We start from the raw sequence: 15,392 nt of genomic DNA on the forward strand, positions 1-15,392 counted from the left end.
GGCTGAAGCCTTTCCTGCACACCACACATTTACAGGGTTTCTCCCCAGTGTGGATTCGCTGATGCTCGGTCAGGTTCGAGCTGCTGTTGAAGCTCTTCCCGCAGGCGCTACATTTGTAGGGTCTGTCCTCCAGGTGGATAACCTGGTGTCGGAGAAGCTCTGCGCTTCGCCGGAAGCCTTTCCCACACTCGCTGCACCCATACGGCCTGTTCCCCGTGTGGCTCCTCTGATGGGCAAGGAGGGATTTGCTCTGACCGAAGCTCTTCTCGCACCCGGAGCAGGTCCAGGGTCTCTCTCCCGTGTGCATTATTTGATGCTGAATGAGAGCCAAGCTGTGACTGAAGCCTTTCCCACACTCAGTGCATTTGTAGGGTCTCTGCCCCGTATGGCTCCTCTGGTGAATGAGGAGGGTGGTGCTCCAGTTGAAGCGCTCCCCACATTCCCTGCACTGATGGGGTCTCTCGCCAGTGTGGATCCTCCGGTGCGTGACAGGGGTTGAGCTCCAAGAGAAGCTCTTCCCACACTCGGAGCATGTGTAGGGCCGCTTGCCGGTGTAGATTCACTGATGTCTGATCAGTTCTGAGCTCTGCCCAAAGGCCTTGCCCCAGTCAGCACACTCATACCTTTCCTCCGCCCAGTGGATTCTCCGGTGTCTGGCAAAGGCAGAGCGCTGCTGGAAGTTCTCCCCACATTCAGTGGGATGGCAGGGGATCTGCTCAGCGTGGCTCCTCTGGTGTCTCAGGAGTGCTGAGCTCAGCCGGAAGCTCCTCCCACATGCAATGCATTTGTAGGGCTTCTTTCCCATACAGATTCTCTGGTGTTTGATAAGGGCTGGGCGCTGCCAAGAGCTTTTGCCCCATTCACCACATTTATACGGTCTCTCTCTCTTCTGAGTTGGGCTCTGGTGCACAGCCACATCTTAAGACGTCTCTCGCAGAGAGTGGATTTGCCTCACCGGTTCCCTGTGGATTCTCTCTGCTGCATTTGTAACCCGTGCTGACTTTCACGGTCTTTTCCCTGGTCCAGACTCTGGGAAATATTGCCCATGGAGCAGTCTGAAAACATCTCATTGGCTCTCACCTTTCCAGGATCTTCCCGTGGAGTTTTCTCATTCTCACGGTCACTCTCAAGCCCATCATCTGCGGAAGGGAGAGAGAGAACCCCGGCACGCTCACGCCCAGCAGTTGTGGATCTCAGAAAGGAAAACTGCAAAGAGTAGGGCAGAAACAAGTACAGTGCTAAGAAGATGAGAATCCGAAAGGCAATGCCCCCAAATCCGTCCCCAGGGCAGCCCGGAGGGGGCACATGCCGGTTCAAGAGCCGCTCTGAACGCAGGCCCGAGGAGCGAGGGCAGAACTAGGCCCAGTGTCAGTCAAGGGGGTGGAGAGTCGCGTCGGCGGTACTAGACGGACCGTCGATGCCACGGCGCGGGGCCGGTCCAGGCGGACAGGGGGCTCCAGGCTTAGGGTCTCCTCCGGGGAAAAGCCAATCCCGGGAGCCCAGCTGGGGCCTGTCTGGCTCGCCCCCCCCCCGGGATGGGGCCCCACGCTCGGGCCTCGGCCCCACACGGGCCTGACCGTGGAGCCTCGGCCCTTACACCGGGCTGCATGGAGCCGCCCCCGGGACACGGTTCGGGCCGCGTCTCGCCGGGAGAAGCGGGCTCGGGCCGGGCGCGCGGCGGCCCCGGGGGGGGCGGGGGCTCGGCCCAGCGCGCGGGGTGAGCCAGGCTGAGGAGCCCCGCCCCCGGCCCCGCCTCGGTACCGCGGGAGGCTCCGCCCCCTCCGGGCCGGCCCGTAGAGCCCGCTCACAGCCACACCGGAAGTGAATCCAGCCGGAAGTGATGCCGGGGTGGACACGTGACTCTCAGCCCCGCCCACCTCCGCTCGCCTGAAGGGGGCGGGGCCACAAAGAGCCGGGAGGGCGAATGCGCCCCGCTCCCGCCCACACGCGTCCCGGCCCCGTGGCGCGGGCAATGCGGGAGCTGCGAGCGGGGCCGGCAGCGGCGCCCTCCGCCCGTGGGCCCGGGCACGCCAGGCTCTGCCTGAGCCCCTGGCTCCGGGGCTCCCGGCCCCGCGGGGGGGCGCCCCGAGACCCGGCCCGTGGGCTGCCGGGGCCGCTCAGCTCGGGGGGGCTCGCCCTGCCCGAGGAAGGGACCCAGCCGGGCGTTATTTGTAACTCGGTCAATATCAGCGGTGATTTGTTCCCGCCCCCCTGGGCTGTGCTGGGGGGGGGGAGCGTGTCAGCCCCATACCGGGGGTTCAGGGAGCGCGAAGCCTCTGGCCCAAGAGTGGGGGGTCCCTGTCCCCAACACCGAGCTCTCGCGACGCGGGGTGACCACCAGTGCCCCACACAGACACTCGCGCTCAGATCTCCGTCCTCAAGGCCGGCCAAGCCGCCAACCCCAAATCTTGAAGTGGGGCAATGGGAACGCACTGATCCCCTGTGCTGGACCGTCGGAGTCCATACAGCCAACCTTTCCCCGTTCTCCTGGGGTGCCAGAGCAGGGACTTCACACTGCTGTGGAGATCTTGGCCTTGTCCTTTCCCACCTGCCCTTGAAAGTGCATCTCTCCGATGTCTGAGAAAACACGTTCACTACTACATGGGTCAGATAAACACTTAAAACCGATACAGATTAACATGCATCAGTTGTGCAAGTGGTGCAAATTGTGTGCTGTGTGACTTCCCAGCCTGCTGACCTGAAATTGGGATGCCAAAGGCAAACCTCTGTGATGAATCACCCTTCCCAGGTATATACAAAAGCTGCTGCCCACCCCTCTGAACCAACAACACAGGATCCAGACCCAAACCGAGGGACCAAAGGGGTGTGTGAAGGGATTTATACAGGAGACTGAGGAGAGGCTGAGGGAACTGGGATTGTTTAATCATAGAATATCAGAATGGAGCTCGGCTGTTCTCAGTGGTGGCAGGTGACAGAACAAGGAGTAATGGTCTCAAGTTGCAGTGGGGGAGGTTTAGAATCATAGAATATCAGGGCTGGAAGGGACCTCAGGAGGTATCTAGTCCAACCGCCTGCTCAAAGCCGGACCAATTCCCAACTAAATCATCCCAGCCAGGGCTTTGTCAAGCCTGACCTTAAAAAACCTCTGGTTTTATACTCCTGCCTATTACCACCCTCTCTTAGAGAAATCTATAGCAATAGCAAAGACCCTAGTTGACTTCATGGAGTATCTGGCACATCGCTCTTTTCAGGGTCAAAAGAAGGGATATTAGGGTAGGGATTTTGTTTCGCTCTCTATTTGTCGGGTTTGGGGGGGTTGGTCGGGGTTAATTGGGTAGAAGGGAGGGTCATTAGGAGTCATTCTTCTGATGGAAAAGCCTTTTGAAGAGGAAAGCTTTGCTGTGTTTCCCACCAACTCAAGACTTTAGATTCACCCGATTGCCTCCGGAAGTTTGCTCCGTACCTGAAGCTCCTGGACGGGATGCTTTGTCCTGCGCTGGGTGACCTGCGTTGGCTCAGACACAGCTGTCATGGTGGTTCATAGATCAAACTTCAGTCTTTCACAGAGCTGGGGCTTCATCCAGTCATTGAACTTTTCTTTCTGTTTATAATAATCTCTCCGCACCTGCTGCGTGGCCTGTTTCCCTGTGGGCGTCCCAGCACTCGGTGTTATCTTCGTGCTGCTCTTTGCATGCAATACAGCTAATGACTGGGGGGCAGGGGTTAATGAAAAGAAACTCTCAGCACTGCCAAGCCTGGGGGCCAGGGAAATGACGGAGTGGCGCAGGCCGGGGGCTGGAACAGTTTGTGTAGTGGGGGGTGGGGGGGCTGAGAGCCATTGAACCAAACAGGGAACCCTGGATATGATAGAAACCACTTCAGGTTTGGAGGTGCTGCAGCCCCCTCCTATCCCTAGTTCCAGCATCTGTGGGCACAGCCTCTGGGCCCCACAGCTGGATGAGATCAGCATGGCCAGTTGCAGAACTGGAGGCCAAGGGCCCAGGCTTCGAAGGGCACTGGAGGCAGAACGGCCTTGGTGCTCTCACACCTCAAGGCTGGCCCAAGCAGGGCCTGTGCAGCAAAGCCAGGCGCAGCTGCGCTTGGAAACCTGGTCACGTTTAGCCTGGGGGGAAGGGGCACAGCAAGGATCCCAGGCTTAGGCACCTCTCTGACACTTATGTGGCACCTCCCCCCCGCAGCAGTCTAGTGCTGCTAACCCGTGGGTGTCACGTTAAGATCAGCTCCCTTAGTGAGGCCGTGGCTTTTCATCTATAGTTTCAATGTTGTTGGTTTTTTAAGCCCGCGTAAAGACAAACCCACTAGACTAAAGTTACGGCTCCCCCAGCAGCCAGAGCCCGGCGCAATCAGAAGAGGAACGCCGGCCTTTCCCGAAGCACTCACTCACTCTGGGGGAGCCCTAGCCGAGGCCCCAGAGGTGCAGGGGACCTGCCCGTAAGCCTGTGCACTGCGACCCAGCTTTACCAGCCCCATCATGCGCTGCGAGGGAAGGGAGCGTCCCGAGACACTCAGAGGAGAGTGGTTGTGATCATGTCCCGGCTTTAATGTCACTTTGTCATGTAACACGTCTTAAACAGAACTCACCCCCAAAACTGTCTGAGCCCTGGGCTTTCAGTCAGAGGTGCCGACTTTCTAATGCGCCGTGTGTGTGTGACCCCCCCACTATGCCCCTGGCCCCGCCCCCACTCCATCCCTTATCCCTAAACCCCCCATCCCCACCCTGCCTCTTCCTGCCCTGTTCCACCCCTCCCCCGAGAGTGCCACGCTCTCGCTTGTCCGCCCTCCCCTCTCCCCCCCAGCATCTCCTGCGCTGGGAGGGAGGTGGAGGTGTTGATTGGTGGGGCCTGCCGGCAGGCAGGACACACTGAGGGGGGGAGCTGATGGGGGGCTGCCAGTGAGTGCTCAGCACCCACCATTTTTTTTCCAATGGATGCTTCAGCCCTGGAGCACCCATGGAGTTGGTGCCTATGCTTTCGGCCCTTGCTGATCAAAGCCAGTGGGGTGACCACCAGCGTGTCCTCTCATTTTTCCCACCCATGTGCGGAATGAATTGTGTTATGTGCACCTATATGGAGGTGATGTGCGACACGACCCTGTGTGACACATCACCTCATATTGGTGCACATAAAATTCATGTGGTGCGGGTGGGGCCGAGGGATTTGGAGTGTGGGAGGGGGCTCAGGGCTGGGGCAGAGGGTTGGGTGTGGGGGCTCCGGCTGGGGATGCGGGCTCTGGGGTGAGGCCAGGGATGAGCGGCTCAGGGCTGGGGCAGAGGGTCCCGGCTGGGGGTGCAGGCTCTGGGATGGGGATGAGGGGTTTGAGGTGCAGAAGGGAGCTCCCCCCAGCTCTCGCTCCCCGCGGCAGCTCCGGGGCTAGGGCCGTGGGCTAGGTGTCTCTCCCTGTGGCCACGGAAGGTCCAGGACGGGGCTGGGGCCGGGGGAGGGGCATTTCTTCCCCAGCTGCGGCAGGTCTGGGGCTGGGGGAGAGGAATCTCTCCCCGCCACAGCCCTGAGCGCCTGCGTGGCGCTTAATAGGCTGCTGCGTGGCCACGCAGCTTAGAGGGAACGTAGGTGACCACGCTCGCCCCTGCTAGCGACTGATGGTGTGGGGGAAAGCCCCCAGAGCAGGGTTATTTGCACTGGTGTAACAACTGTGCCCAGGTGCTCAGCTGTGAGGATAAGGGCTTTTCCTGTAGCCATATTGTAAGGTCTGAGGCCTTTTCCTTGGGTAAGCAGCAGCAGCCATGAGCGAAGAAGCAGGAAGCCACATCCTCACATACCGGGCTGTAAAGGCGGCTGCTGGCCCAGTAGCACCCACCAGCACCAGAGAAAAAACCACACCTGAAGCTGGTTAAAGAAAACGTTGTTTGAAGCATCCTGGGTGGCAAGGAACCACGTCTCACCAGTTGTGATTGTAAAACCTCCACTTCTATTGTTTTGCCATTACGGTCCCTACGTCGCTATAGTTTATCTGTAGGGTCTCGATCTGGTTCTTTGATTGTTCCTGTCTGTTGCATGACTAATTGTGTTAGGTGTAAAACAATCATGTTGGTGGGGTATGATTGATTGAAGAATTATTTTACACTATGCTAGGATTGGTCAGGGAATTGGTTAGTAACATTTTAGTAAAATGACTGGTTACGGCACAGCTAAGCAGGACTCTGGTTTCACTGTATAAACCGGGATCCAAAAGGAAGTTCTTTGGGAACCAACCGCAGGACCCAGCCCAGGATCAGAGCTGCCAGACCTCAGCACCCTGCCCATGACACCGGGCAGAGACTGGAGTCCCCGGGTGACCTGAGCCTGCCTGGCCAGCAGGGATGTCTCCTGGCAAGCGGTGAGCACTGTGTGCTCATCGGGTTTGGTAACTGTGAATAACTAGAGGTGAAGGCTACTGCTGTGCGAGGCGCTATCACTGGGGAAAGATCCTGAAAACCCAGAGAAGAGTTCGCCCTGAGCCCTAGGAATGGGATACGGGTGGGTGCCTAACTCAAGAGGGTTACGCCTGGAGCGCTAGGAACTGTTGCTGGTTTGGGGACAGCCATGTGGTGGGAGGGGAGTTGGGGACCCTGAGTTCGGGGGGAATGGGGCAGGGGAGCCCCCAGGCGGCGAAACGGCTGAGCGAGCCCGGTGGTGGGGACAGGCTGAGGATGCTGCCGCTGGCAGCTTCGTAGCCCACCCTGGCGAGGGATGGCTGGCTGGGGAGGGCACCGGGCGCAGCCTGCAATGGGGTGGGGGCTCCAGCATGGATAGCGGAGATGGGACGGGGGAAGGGGACAGGTCAGTACCCGGGGGGGGGGTGTCCCCTGACCCTTCACTGCAAAACAGCCCATCCCCACCCCACCCTGACGCCTGAGATGGAGGGAATAGGTCAGTGCGAGGGGGGCAGGGTCCCCAATACACCGCACCTTGAAATAGCAACCCTGTCCCACCACCTGCAAGCCAGCTGCTGAGGGAGGGGGGAGGAAACCTTCCAGCTGCACCTCTGCTGCTCCCCTGATCCCAGCCCCCCCACCCCGAAAAACCCTCTTCCAGCCCCTGCCCCCAAACTCCCCCTACACATGCTCTGCGCGCAGGCTCTGCCAGGCAGGGCCAGTGGCTGGGCGGTGGGCTCCGGGGCTGTGCTGAAGGGCCAGGGCCGGGAGGGGAGTGGAAAGATGCAGCCTGGGGGGGCAACGCCCCTAATGCCCTCCCGATCTCCGCCCCTGGCTGTGACATCACAAATGTCGCTCTGATGCGGCGCAGGGAACGCGCTCCCGGGAAATGCTGCTTGTTGGGGCAAACGCGTCTACGGGATCCTTGTGGCAGGGCAGCAGCACGGCGCTCAACGTGCCCTTACCGCGGGGCTGGGGGGTCACCCAGCGAAACCTCCCTCGCTAAGCCCAATGCAAGGGGGAGGGGACAGGTGTTTCTACCTGGGGGGGGCAGTTTCAAGAGGCTAGCGGTTCATAGCCCCATGACTCCCTTCTAACAACAAAAATTACTACGCGACCCCAGGCCTGGAAACGTCCGAGCCACGCACCCCTGGGGGGGACCAAAGCCCAAGGGCTTCAGCCCTGCACGGGGGAATCGTCGCCTCGGGAGGGGGGGTCACTTGTCCCAGATTTCTGGGCGGGGGCTCCAGCCGCTTCTCTTTTGGACTGTTCAGAGCAGCCCCGAGATACTGAACCTGGCCCACGCTGTGGCTGCCGAAAGGTTTCGCTCCTGTCCCCGGCCCGCTGGAGCTGGGCATATTTGTCTCATCATCTTTTTCAGCCCTTGCTGCCCACCCAGGCTCCTGGGTCTGTGGGGTTTGTCCTGCCTCCCTGGCTGGTTTCTCTCCCGCCCCGCCCCGCCCGCCCCTCCTGATGTTCTCTCTGGTCCTTAGACTTTGTTCCTTTGCCCATCTCCTCCTGCCCCCTGCCCTGGTTCACGGCTCTCCATCTTCAGGCCTATTGTCTCAGCCGTTCCCCCCATCTCCCTCCTCTCGCTCCCTGCCCCCTCACGCCATCCCCCAGCCTGTCTCCCCCACAGGGCGGGGGAGTAGAGGGTCAAGCTGCTGGCTGGCAGGGGGAGTTAGGCAAGAGGATGTGGGCTCCCGTTGGGCAGGGTGAACGGGCCACACAGAGGCCAGCGGGGACTGAGTGTGGCCACCTCAGGGCTGAGGGCATTGAGCTGGGAAAGGGGCCAAGCCGAGCGGAGGGGACTGACGCACAGGAGAGGGCCCCCAACAAAGGAAACGGAGGGGTAGGAGGGGACGGAAAGGGGGACGGAGGGAGCCAACCCACCCTAGCAGGCAGGAGGTGCCAGAAAGGGGGGCAACCGCCCCAGTGGGCAGGAGGGGCAGACCCTCAAGACCTCAGCAGCCAGGGGCGTGCAGGAGAGCTCCTTGCCTGCACCCAGAAGCCAGTGGCCAGCAGACAGCCTGGGGAGGGCAGCCTGGGGAGGGCAGCCTGCAACCCACAGCCCAGCCAGTGCCAGACCCCGCAGGAGACAATGACCTGCATGAACAGGGCTCAAGTCCCTGCTGTGTGGGCTGGGCTCTGCTCCAGGAACCTGACCCCACCATTCAGGGAGCGATCGTCTCAGAACTGGGGCGCCTGTCCAGACTAGCTGAGCACCATGGTCCCTTCTGGCCTTACCGGCCCCGCAGAACCCCAGCAGTGGGGTCAGTGCGAGGCCCTTCCCCGGGGACTTCCCTGGGGGAAAGGGACTGAGCCCTTTCAAAGGAGCGCAGCCCCCGCAGTGCAGCCCGGGCTGGTATTCCAGCCAAGCTGAGAACCGCTCCAGGCGTTCGTGTCCATTCCCCCAAACGCCTGACAAAAGGCACGTCCGGCTCTGGAGGCCACATGGCCCGAGCAGCGGCGCGGTTCCATCTCCCCAGGCAGACAGGGGGACGTTCATTAGTTTATTTTCAGCATTCAAATGTGACTCCAAAGTAGAGCCTCTCCATCTGCTCACCTCCTATCTCCACGCTCAGCCACTCACAGCCAGCGCCATTTCCAAGGCTAGTGCTCTCCGGCCCGCGCCCCAGAGCCCTCGGGCCGCATGCACGGCGTGGCGCGCACGTCGCACTGGTTCCTGCTGGACGGGTCAGATGGTGACGTCTGTACCAGGATTCCACTGGCTGAAGTCTTTGCGGCACTGCTGGGTGTCCCGCGCGGCCGCTCTCACGCACGCTGAGCTCTTCGGGAGGCTGTTTCAAAGAGTTGCATGAAGCCAAACAGCAGCAGCTATTCCCCCTTCCCCCCACCACGAGGTCCTATTGCACAAGACAGCACTCTGTCCCCTCAGCCTACATACGCATCATCCCTCTGCTCCACCAAGCGTGTCCACTGGCACCCTCAGCAATGGACGCGAGGCCTTTCCGGTGAACGGGCTAAGAGCAAAGTGGAGGTGGCAGGTGCTGGGATTAGAGGGGAACATTGCATCTCCTTGTTGCTACAAGCGAGAAGCTGGATAGTTCCAGGTCAGAGGGCGCAGAGGTGAGGCAGAAACGGAGGATGGAGGTGGATTGGCACGGCCTGTTGTTTTGCCAGCCACGTGGCTCTTCCTCACGGGCTCTCGCACGTTTCTTTGCAACAAACAGCAGCAGCAGTGAGCCTCCCTTCAAACCCACTCAGGAATGTGCTATTTGCCAGGATGAAACTACCCCAGCTTCTGTGCCATGCCTAGGTGTGGCTTGGCGAGGCACAGGCTGGCCAATGGGCCGAGTAGCACAGGTATTTCCCACCCCGGCAAACAGCTTTAACCTGTAGGATGAAGGGGTCCGGTGTTTATTTTTAGCCCGGAACATCCATAGTTGGGGGGCGGGGGATTAAGATGTGGGCCCCACCGAAGACACAGGTGCATAACGAACATGCGAGAATACAGCCCCATTTGTGTTGGATTCTCTCAATCTCTTTGCAGCGTTACTGCCCTCAGCCTGCGGCCTTGTCACATCTCATAAAATGAAGCAGTGCCTGGCGGTTAAGTGGACGGGACACGCAGGGAGCTCTGAGTCACGACGGAAGGAACGCTCCACCATGGCGGTACGGAGCGCCATGCTGTGGCCGACGCCATCTTTCCGCTGCTGCAGCCCCAAGTTCGGAGATCCACCCACTGCCAAGCCGGGGGCAAGATACAAGACGCACTAGCGCAGAGAGAAGAGTTTGGGGTGCAGAGAGCAGTGGAGTTCTTCCTGGGAGAAGGGACCAGATTAAACAATACCTGCCTAAGCTGCCCGAGTTGGCCCCCCGCGGCGTGGAAACCGGCAGGGCTCATTGGACAGGCTTTCCAGGAGGTAGAAAAGGACCAGTGTCGCAGAGCGACACAGGGAAGGGATATCTGAGAGCCTCTTGCCAGTTCTCAGGATCCAGTGTAGTGCCAGGACTGCAGGGCCTGGGTCCTTGCTGGCAGCACAGGTCTGAACACCCTGGGGAAGAGGAGGATATGGCCTGGAGAAGAAATGCTGTCTGTCTCGACTTCACTAGGGGGAAGGGATCGTAAGTACGTGTTAGAGAAGGCAGGTGAACTGAAACCTGACTCGCCGAGGGGGCTGCTCCCAGGGGCTGGTGGGTCAGTTCTCTGCAAGGCAGAGTGAAAGTGAAACGTACAAAAGTCTCTTGGAGCAGAGAAGGGGGAGGAAAATCAAAACTCTCTCAGCCTGAGAAAACTTGCCAGTGTGTATTTCATTAAGAAATCTCTGATGGTCTCTAGTGTAGCCCCACACTGCAGCTAACAATTACAGTCCTCTTGCCCAGGGAGAATCCTGGGAGCAGAGGAGCGGGGGCCGTTGAGGTTCGGGAGCAGAGGAGCCAGGGGCCGTTGGGTTTTGCTTGGCTCCTTCTGGCAGATCTGAATCCCCTCCACAGATCAGGTTGAACAGGAGCAAGTAGTTTCTGAGCTTAGCCAGTGCTTGAGAGTTAGTTCCTTGGTCTCACGTAGACAGCCCCAGACATAGCCGAGAAGGAAGGCCCTATTATAGACTCTCCATTTCGGGAGGGCCAAGCCCCCTGACCGTACCCATCTCTAGACGTGGAGCAAACCCCTGGCTGAAGGTGAATCCATGCTGGACTGAGGAGCTGCTGTCAGAAGAGGGAAGTGCTTTGAGGAAGTTGCTTTGCCAAGAACAGCTCTGTGTAGCTCAAAACCTCGTCTCTCTCACCAGCAGAAGTCGGTCCAATAAAAGATATTCCTCCCCCACCTTGTCAGTCCACCACATTGGGGTTCTTTTGGACTCATGACCACTGAGTGTCCGAAGAGTCACGGCAGCAAGAGACGCCCACTTGCTTTTGCGGCTGGCCAGAGAATCGCTCCCCTCCAGTAGGACACAGATCTGGCCAGGATCTGTGTGTTTGTGGCCTCCAGGTTTGATCATCACAACGGCTATCTAGAAACACCTCCATCTTGCACAACACACAGCAGCTCTGCAGGTCATCGGCAGCACGTCCCCCGGTGTCCGCTGTCTGCACTGGCTCCTCAGAATCCAGGCCAAAACGTCTGTCCCAAGATGCAGAGCTCTCCACGAGACTGGCGCTAGCTACCCAAACCGTCACTTCTCCCCACACAACCGCTCCCTCCCAGCGCAGTTCTGTTCTGTGGAAAACAAACCTGCCAACCAAGAGGACCCTGACGCGTGGGAGGAGCTGAACTGAACCACCCTTCCATACTCCATCCACCTCACCATGCGCAGATCTACATCGGTGGCTGACCGCTCTGTCAGGCAGCGCTTCAATAGACACACAAACCCCAATCAACTTATCACCTACAGAAAACCCCAGCTATGTCTCTTCGCCTTTGGGAGGTGGGAGAGAGGGGGAGTTTGGGAGGCACCCCCGTGCTATGGTGCAGGAGGACCATATAGCTAGAGAGGGGTTTTTTGGGGGGGTTCACATTTTCTTATGCATGATGGGATGATGGATCCCCGGTGAGGTTTCACACACAGAGGGTATAAATTAAATGGCTGCTCTGGACAGCCTGAGTGACCCCCAGTACCTAGAGAAATTAAATAGCTTCGCCTTCAGTCAAGACAGAAATCAGTGTGACTCCCGATCAGAAGCAGCGAATCAGGATTGTGCTGCTGTAACGTGAGGGATCCTGCTTCATGGGCTTATACCCCTGCACACCCCAGCGGAGCGGGACGGAGGGGGTGTACAGAAATAGGCCGCACTGTACCAAAAAGTAACATGTTGCCAAACTAGTTAGAGGATTACAGTGTTGTACCAAGTCTAACATCGCAATGTCTGTGTTATTCAAACACACGGCCCCTCCATCACAAAGGCTGCTGCTGCTAATTAAAAAGAGCATATGGAAAAGCTAACCTCTACACACAGCACCCCCAATATCAGTGAGTAATAACATTACCTCGCTCTCATCTAGCGCTTTTCATCAGCGGAGCTCAAAGCACTTCACAAAGCAGGTAAAGGAATGAACATAGTCAATGTTCCAGCTATTTAGTCTGATCACGCTGACTTGCGTTAAAGTCAAAGGCAACTACACAACTTCAGTATCTCCAGAGGGGGCCCGGGAGAATAAAGGGTGCAACAAGAGGTACAAAGAAAGGGAGATAAAAGCAGGCAATGCAGGCACTGCCCTACCGGCTCAGAGCACAGCCCCATCTAGTCCGATGTGCTGAGTGGCTGGGACTGGCCACTTCAGGGGAGAGCCAGAAACTCCAGAATGCCCAATTCTGGGATAATCTGCTCCTAGTTCTTCCTCACTCCCGGACATTGAGCTAGGATCTGAAACATCATGATCTTGGCTATTTTTACTACAAACATTGAGAGCTCAGTCAGGATGAGGGCCCCAGTGCGCAGGTGTTGTACAAACAACTTACAGAGATACAATCTCAACCCCAACGAGCCATTTTATTTTTAAATTGTGGGTGTTCCTGGTATCCCTACAAATGTCCAATACTTTTTGGCAAATGAAATTTAATGTGGATAAATGTAAAGTAATGCACATTGGGAAAAATAACCCCAACTATACATACAATATGATGGGGGCTAATTTAGCTACAATGAATCAGGAAAAAGATTTGGACTCATCGTGGATAGTTCTCTGAAGATGTCCACGCAGTGTGCAGAGGCAGTCAAAAAAGCAAACAGGATGTTAGGAATCATTAAAAAGGGGATAGAGAATAAGACGGAGAATATCTTATTGCCCTTATATAAATCGATGGTACGCCCACATCTCGAATACTGCGTACAGATGTGGTCTCCTCATCTCAAAAAAGATATACTGGCACTGGAAAAGGTTCAGAAAAGGGCAACTAAAATGATTAGGGGTTTGGAACGGGTCCCATATGAGGAGAGATTAAAGAGGCTAGTATCAGAGGGGTAGCCGTGTTAGTCTGAATCTGTAAAAAGCAACAGAGGGTCCTGTGGCACCTTTAAGACTCACAGAAGTATTGGGAGCATAAGCTTTGCATCTGAAGAAGTGAGGTTCTTACCCACGAAAGCTTATGCTCCCAATACTTCTGTGAGTCTTAAAGGTGCCACAGGACCCTCTGTTGCTTTTTAAAGAGGCTAGGACTCTTCAGCTTGGAAAAGAGGAGACTAAGGGGGGATATGATAGAGGTATATAAAATCATGAGTGATGTGGAGAAAGTGGATAAGTTATTTACTTATTCCCATAATACAAGAACTAGGGGTCACCAAATGAAATTAATAGGCAGCAGGTTTAAAACAACCAAAAGGAAGTTCTTCACACAGCGCACAGTCAACTTGTGGAATTCCTTGCCTGAGGAGGTTGTGAAGGCTAGGACTATAACAGGGTTTAAAAGAGAACTGGATAAATTCATGGTGGTTAAGTCCATTAATGGCTATTAGCCAGGATGGGTAAGGAATGGTGTCCCTAGCCTCTGTCTGTCAGAGGGTGGAGATGGACAGCAGGAGAGAGATCACTTGATCATTACCTGTTAGGTTCACTCCCTCTGGGGCACCTGCCATTGGCCACCGACGGTAGACAGGATACTGGGCTAGATGGACCGTTGGTCTGACCCAGTATGGCCGTTCTTATGTTCTTATGCTTTGAATCCTGCTGAACTCTTGGGATATCTTGTGGCAGTGAGTTTCACAGGTAATGCATTGCGTAAAAAATGTCTTTTTTTTCCAGTTTCTGTTGCCTTTCAGTCTGTCCCCTTGTTCTTGTATCAGAAAAGATAACAAGCAGCGTTCGAGCCACCTTCTCTATTCGATTATTTTGGACACCTACATCACACCTCTTCTTCCCCCCTCCAAACCGCCCCAGGCCTTTCCATTTTTGCTCGTACAGAAGTCTCTTCATGCCTCTAACCGTTTTCATTGTCCACCCCGTAACCCCTTCGCTTCCTGCTGGGCCATTAAGGAGATGGGGTGACCCGTCCTGACACAGCATTTGGGTTGAGGCCCCACCATGGAGATATATGAAGATCTATTTTTATTATTTTCTATATCCTGATGTTGTTTGCTTTTTGACTACCACTGAGCAGATGTCATCACTAGACTATCCACAGTATCCCCTCGGCCCCCCGTAATTTAGAAGCCAGCACTGTGCCTGAGGGATTCCTGTTATTACCGTGATCTCTCCGCCATTACACAGTCTATCCACTTAGCTTTGGGTTCTTCACTCCCGCAGTCCTATTCTCCCCCAGACTTGGGCTGTGGGGCCTAGGACATGCTGTGATTCAGAGAACCGGACACTGGGCAGGTGAAGCAGGGATGAGAGGGGAGTGGCCATATTTGGGCTACTGGGTGGCGTGGCTGTTAGTTCTCCAGACCATGGTGCCTCCATTCGGACCTGTCAGGAATGTTACACAGGGCTGTCGCTGGGTGAATCTGGCTGCTGAGGTCCAAGCCAGGCACAGAACTGGGCCATGCCTAGCAAGCTTAGGGCTGGGATTCGAAGAGGTCCCTTTCCGATGTTCTCACCGTTCCTGGCTACCGTAACGGCACCAGTGGAATCAACTCCTTTGATAAAGTATGGGGCCTTGTGGGGCTCAAGTTTCCTCCAGGGAGAGTCACAGAAACGTGGGGCTGGAAGGGACCCTGAGAGGTCATCTAGTCCAGCCCCCCACGCTGAGGCAGGACCAAGTACACCATACCTAGAATGGTCAGGAGCAAAGCTGATCTGCCCTGCGGGCCTGCTCCAGGGAACAGAGCCCCTGCACCCCACGGCGCGGGCAGATCTCCTAGAGTGCAGGGAGGATGACTGGCAGCATGGTTTGGTCAAGTAAACACAGACACAAGTGGTTTGGTTTGGTTTTTTACTACAGTTACATACAGAAACTATTCAAACAGAACGCAGACCACAAAAGGAACAGAAGAAATCACTCCCGACAGCGTCAGAACCAGCCCTCTCAAACGGTGTTCGAACGTGTAGTGCTCCGGCACTGGGAGGAGGCGAGCGGTAGCAGTAGCCAAGCCAGGGGCTGCACGTGCTCTCTTCCCAACGCTCCTCAGCCCTGACTTGCAG

The sequence above is a fragment of the Emys orbicularis genome, chromosome 2 (assembly GCF_028017835.1).
Source record: "Emys orbicularis isolate rEmyOrb1 chromosome 2, rEmyOrb1.hap1, whole genome shotgun sequence".
Classification (NCBI taxonomy): domain Eukaryota; kingdom Metazoa; phylum Chordata; order Testudines; family Emydidae; genus Emys; species Emys orbicularis.